The sequence below is a fragment of the Saccostrea echinata genome, unplaced genomic scaffold (assembly GCF_033153115.1).
Source record: "Saccostrea echinata isolate AGI-Se365-2 ecotype Australia unplaced genomic scaffold, CSIRO_AGI_Sech_v1 ptg000008l, whole genome shotgun sequence".
NCBI lineage: Eukaryota > Metazoa > Mollusca > Bivalvia > Ostreida > Ostreidae > Saccostrea > Saccostrea echinata.
In genome coordinates this window covers 5,281,382-5,287,457 of record NW_026889757.1, presented here as the reverse complement: position 1 = coordinate 5,287,457, position 6,076 = coordinate 5,281,382, and the positions used below count along the sequence as shown (strand labels likewise).

Here is a 6,076-nt window from a genome sequence, read left to right as displayed (position 1 = left end):
TCAGGAATATGTATACCTTAATTACTGGCTAAGACTTTTACATTTCCCTGAACACATCTGTGTTTAGATGTACAAGCTGCACTCTTGTCAGAAGCTTACTGTTATAGTCCAGTCAATTTACCACGTCAGACTAATTGCAACAATTATTTTGTCATAAATAAAATCTAACTGGTACGAAATATTTGCATTAGAAATCTGAAAAAATCTAAAGAGCGGAAAATATAATTTTGGTATGATTTAATTAGCTATGGAAATTACTTTAGAAAAGAGGCATAACTCTGCCAATCAATCTAATGTTTTGCTAAAATCCCAGTTTTTCACGAAAGTGTAAACTGATAAAAACTTTTCTGATACAGTTAAAGAAATGACTATTTTTACTTGGATAGTGTAAATCTGAATCGGATATTTTGAATTGATTATCATGGTTAATTTGAAAATATCTGCATTTTATTTAAAGAGATAAGGAATACAGAGTTTTAAAAAGAATAAAAATAAATGTGTAAATTTTCTTTAGACTAAGATTTACTATGCATGGATCATTTCATTTAGTACATATAATATGAAAACATAACCATAAAGGTTTAGAGACAAAATTTGAACCATGTTTTGATAACCTCTGCCCTAAAATGTTACTTTTATGAGGCAAAGAAATGCAACATACACTCGATCGGAAGTCATCTGTTAACATTTTTTCTTGGGTATAAAAGGTTTTAAATATCATTATACACAGTTAGGTTCATTTACTCTTCAAGTTTGAAAAAAAGTATACCAAAATTTTTACCAACATTCACTAAATTGACAAGAATTATGCTCTTTTCTAAATAAATTTTCATATAAAATTATGAACAAAAATTTTAACCAAAATTTACTGAATTGACAAGAGTTATGCCCCTTTCGTATAGTAATAGAAAAATAATGAACCCCATAAAATGCTTGCCCCACATCCGATCTTGTTATATTTTTGAAATTAATTTATTTTGTGCATTCTAGTGTTTATTTATAACAAAAGAAATTGTGTTGCAATTAGTTTGACTATTTATGAAACATTGACTGGACTCTTACACGCTCTGTACTGATCAGATAAAACTGTCAAATAAGATTTGTTACTCAACTCTATGAACTCTATGAAACATATATTCAGGATAAGGGTTGAATTGAACAGCTAACTAGTAACTAGCTAACCGATTATATCTATCTATCTATCTATCTATCTTTTCCCTTTTTTTCTCGATCCCGTATAGATATTCTCAGGTCTATCAATATTATAACGTAAAAACTTTAAGGATTAGCTTTTATACTAGCAGAAAACACATGATTATTTAGTTATCATTTAAAATGCCAAATTTAAATAATTTATCTTAAAATTTTGGATCTGTCAGTATTTATAAAAAAATGTTTTTTTTTTTCTTTTTGTTTCAAATACATCTTTGAATTTATACATGTATTAAAAAACTTAATTGCATTTTTCATTCGCAATATGCCCCGAGGAACAGGAAATTTCAAGCATAAATGTTTACTTTAGGAAAAATTTGTTCAAAGTCATTTTTACTCGAGATCATTTACTTAGAAATACTTAAAGTATGAAATATTATAGTTCTTTAGTCAATATTAAACATGAATGAACAAACAGCTGTTCTCTGATCGATTGAAACAAATCTAAGCTAAGCTGGATTTGCTATGTGGTTCTTCAAACAAATACGTACAGGCCTCCATAGCTCAGTGGTTAGACCACTGGTCTTGTAAACCAGGGGTCGTGAGTTCGATCCTCACTGGGGGCTTTTTTTATTTGAATAGATACATATACATGTATTTATAATGTAACGAGTTTTCTCCAGGATTGCTTTTTCACTGATTGTAGAAAGCAATATAATTATATAAAAGTTTTCGATATATTTAGCCGCCCCGGTAGCTCAGTCGGTAGACCGCTCGCTCCGTGGTAGGGAGGTCGGGAGTTTAAATCTCGGCCGCGATTGATCTAAGTCGATATAAAATGGGAAGCAACTGTTCCTTCGCCATGCGCTCGGCACTTTGAAGTGAAAATTGCGGGTCCTTCGGATGAGACTTTAAAAACCGAGGCCCCGCGGTGTCGCGGCAGGCGTTGGCACGATAAAGATCTCTCACTGCTCAATGCCCTGAGTGCCGAGTAAAGGTCAAAATTTGAAGCCCTTTACCGGTATATGGTGACGTCTCTATATGAGTGAAAAATTCTTGAATGGGACGTAAAACAACATACAATCAATCAATCGAACACTTGTATTGGTTTCTATTTGTAGTTTGTTGAAGTAAGCTAGTGACACCTGTATGACCGGTTATGTAGAGCATGAATGTTCTATGTCTAAGCCATTCGAGCTCAAGACTTTGCGCTTTTCATACGCTTTATAACCACTCACCTTCTCTCTGTATTCACATAGATATAAAGTTTTTCATTGCTAAACGTTATAAATTACAATGAATCGTTTTAGATGTGTTATGAAGTTGATAACTGATGCAGTTTCTTTTTCAAAGCAGCAAAGCAGATAATCGCGTGTTCAATGTATTTTGTAAGAATAAATGCGCAAGTTTTGGGCCATTACCAATAAATTGTGTTTTTATGAATTTGAACCAAGGTAGTAAATATTTAATGTTCGTTTGAGACTTGGTCGAATAATAACATAATGTAAATTATTATAATATACATATAACAAATATTGCATTTCTTATTTTAAAGATAATATAGAGTTGAACATTTCTTATGGTGCGTTTTTCATCAATATGAATATTTCATATTTACAGAAACATTCTGAATATAAACAACTAAGTAAAACTGCAAAATTGCATTCATTGTAACTGTACATACATGTACTACTGAAGCTGAAGCCGGTTAACCGGGTACTCGATCGAACGTCCGAGTATCGAATACTAAAATCGGTACTCGGTTACTCGGGTGTATATTTTTTTTTCATATTTCAAAGTGCATATTTTTATTAAAAACTTATCAAGAAATGTGATTTAAATATCTATTGTCCATGCCCATACAGAAATTAGCGTCACCTACACCAGTTAATACCCATTATCGCCTTTGGCTGCTTACATGTGTATACATTAATTACCGTGACCAATTACTGGACATCGTACACAGGTGTTCTCACCTCTTGTGACCCTAATTTTTGAAAGGCTTTAATTATTTGTTTTCAATGAACATTTTTTAATTATGATCTATTAATTATCCTTATAATAATTAATTAGCATACGGTAGCGAAATCGGACATACATAGAAATATCAGCGTATACGGGGTGAAACAACCATATATTTAAGGAACCGCTGTCTAGTTTGTTGGGTATGCTAGAACATCAACGGCAGTTGGAAATGTGGGATAATTTATGCATAACGGGTGAAGTTGTAAATATCGAGAAATCAACATAATTAACTTTCAGAGTTATCAAGAGAAAACTCGGAAATGTAAATAATATACATGTACGACTCGCGATCACGACAACGTCCATTCCCAAAGACGTGATTCTCTTTCGCTAGTCTAATCATTACAAAGTTGCGTCCTTCTCTTCCGTTGATCAAATTGTCTTCCTAAAAAAGAACTGTAAATCATTTGTAATTGTTGGTGTAATAATTGATCATGTCTTTTGTGTTTGTTTGATACATAAATTAAGTACCAAAAAATCGTTTTCGTTGGGCTCGATGTTTATGTACATGCATTATAAACGAAAGAAAACATCGATGGTGTAAACAGGTCTCAATAAAATCAACAAACTTTTCATGTATACCGCTTTTTCCGAGTACCCGGGTACTCGATCGGAAAATCGTCCGTGTAACCGGTTATCAAATATTGACCGATTTGACAATCCTAATATATATATATATATATATATATATATATATATATATATATATATATATATATATATATATATATATATATATATATATATATATATATATACATCTATTGAACCAAACTTTTAAGTGTTCACCTACTAACATTTTTTAAGTTAAAAAGAACAAATGCATACAATAAATAATTTCTTTAAATCATGGTTGATGATGCATATTTCAGTTCGATGTTGCGCAAATTTCATGTAAGTATCTTTAAAGCAAAGTGTCAAGGACATGATGTACCCTCAAAATGAAAATTCACATAAAATAATCTCTATGGAGTAAGACCACCACTCGGTCAAATTATTGCAAGACACCCTTTTCTTATGGATACCATGTACCCTTGAATAGGAGGTTGACCTATCTGCTGCCACACCTACTGCATGGATCTTTCTAAACCGTTGAAATTGTGTGGAGGGGGAGGGGGGCTTGGACATTCCTTTTGAAAGTCCCAAATATGTTCAATGGGATTTAGATCCGGGTATTTGGCAGGCCAGTGCATCACACAGATGCCTTTTTGTCAACACTTAGACCCTCTTTGGGCGTTACGCAAGTAAGTGTACCTCTTTAAGGATGATTCAGACTGTTTGAGATGATATTGGACTTCCATGAACACCAATTTGTTGCCAATTTCTTACCATTGAAGTTGCTGCTTCAAATGTTTCTAAAGTGGTTCAGGACCATGTAACAATCTTTTAACCTGGTTGTGACGCGAAGCCTTGGCCTCAGACGAAGATCCAGATCACTTCCGGTTTGGTTAAATTTTGTCCAAAGCTTTCAAACGGGGATAAGTTGGCGATAAAAATGAGACATAACCTATAGAAAAATGTGTTTAAATGGATTTTTATACTGGTTGTTAATTTTTAAAAGTAATATCAAGGACAAATAAACAGTAAAATAAAAGTTAATAAAACGTGTCATAAGGATGATCCAGATATCAACATTCCAACGGCTCTCCCTCCTTCCTCAATGGTCATTTTGCCCATGTTTTGTGTTTTTTAGTTAAACCAGTTGTTAAAAAATGGTAATGATCACAAAAGAAGCTGATTACACAAAGCACGTGTCGCAAAGTACAGATTTATTGTTTTTAAGCTTCGTCAAGGGACATTGGTTTTCATCGGTGATAAGCGGTTTTCTTTCGACAATTGTTGGAAGACTCATTGGTTATAATAATTTGAAAATATCATAATATTCCATCATGTAGTTTTTAAATAAATGCATTTATTGGAGTGAACACTTAGAAGTTTTGTTAAGTGTATATATTTAAAATAAATGCACTTCTCAAAATACAGATGATTTAAAAATATCAATATCGACATATCCCTATTAAATTTTTATGATTCTATTTACTCTGTAAATGTACTTGTATGTTAAAATTTTGTTAGTAGGTAACAGAGGAGGTGAAGAGTTCGCACTTGGAGAGCATTTACCTGCCATGCGCTACTGAACACAGTAGTGTTTACCTACAGAACAATCCTTTTAAACGCTTTGTTTGTTGCAAAAACTACATTTAATTTCTGATACACGATCTCCAAAATTATTAACATCTTTCTGAAATAAATATATTATCTATGTGATACACATTAAAGAAATGGAGATATTTTGTCCATTTGTAACACGTGGGGACAGAGTTTCTTTTTTAATGTAGTAAAATAAAATATGGACAGTATATTTGAAGGTTAGAGAAATATCAATAACAACATCCAGCAGTTCTGATTAAAATATTGTAACTAATTCCGAGATTCTATGATGCCAAAGAAAAAAAATGATGTATTCACTGTAAAAGTAATTGTACATAAAAGATTCAGTAAGTCAGTGAGATTTTTTAAAAGATTGGTACAAAAGCTATAAAAATTAAATTACAGAATAAAAAGAAAACACCCCCATTTCTCCAATAAAAATAAAGAAAGGGTTTTTATTTCTTTTATCAATTTTCTCTTTCAATCTATTTGCTGATCTGGATAAAAAATAATAAAATAAAGAACGTTGCTATTTCATTCACCTTAAAACAGCATGATTCTGATGCTGAATACTTTGATTGCTATTAAAATCAGTGGAAGACTTAAATATGTAAAAGAATAAACAACAATGAAACATCAGTACAATTTTCATACTGACGATAATTAGGAAATTAAAATTGAGAATGATTGTATACGTAGTTAAAAATATTTCCTTTTTGTTAATTAAAGTTTTTTTTAATTACTGACT

The 6,076-nt window shown here is 31.7% G+C and overlaps 1 non-coding gene across 1 annotated transcript; it reads left to right on the top strand.

Annotated features, from left to right (window-relative positions):
- Positions 1 to 1,705: 1,705 nt before the first annotated feature.
- Positions 1,706 to 1,778, top strand: Trnat-ugu (transfer RNA threonine (anticodon UGU)). The gene has a single exon. It is a non-coding gene; the product is annotated as a tRNA-Thr (tRNA).
- Positions 1,779 to 6,076: the final 4,298 nt, after the last annotated feature.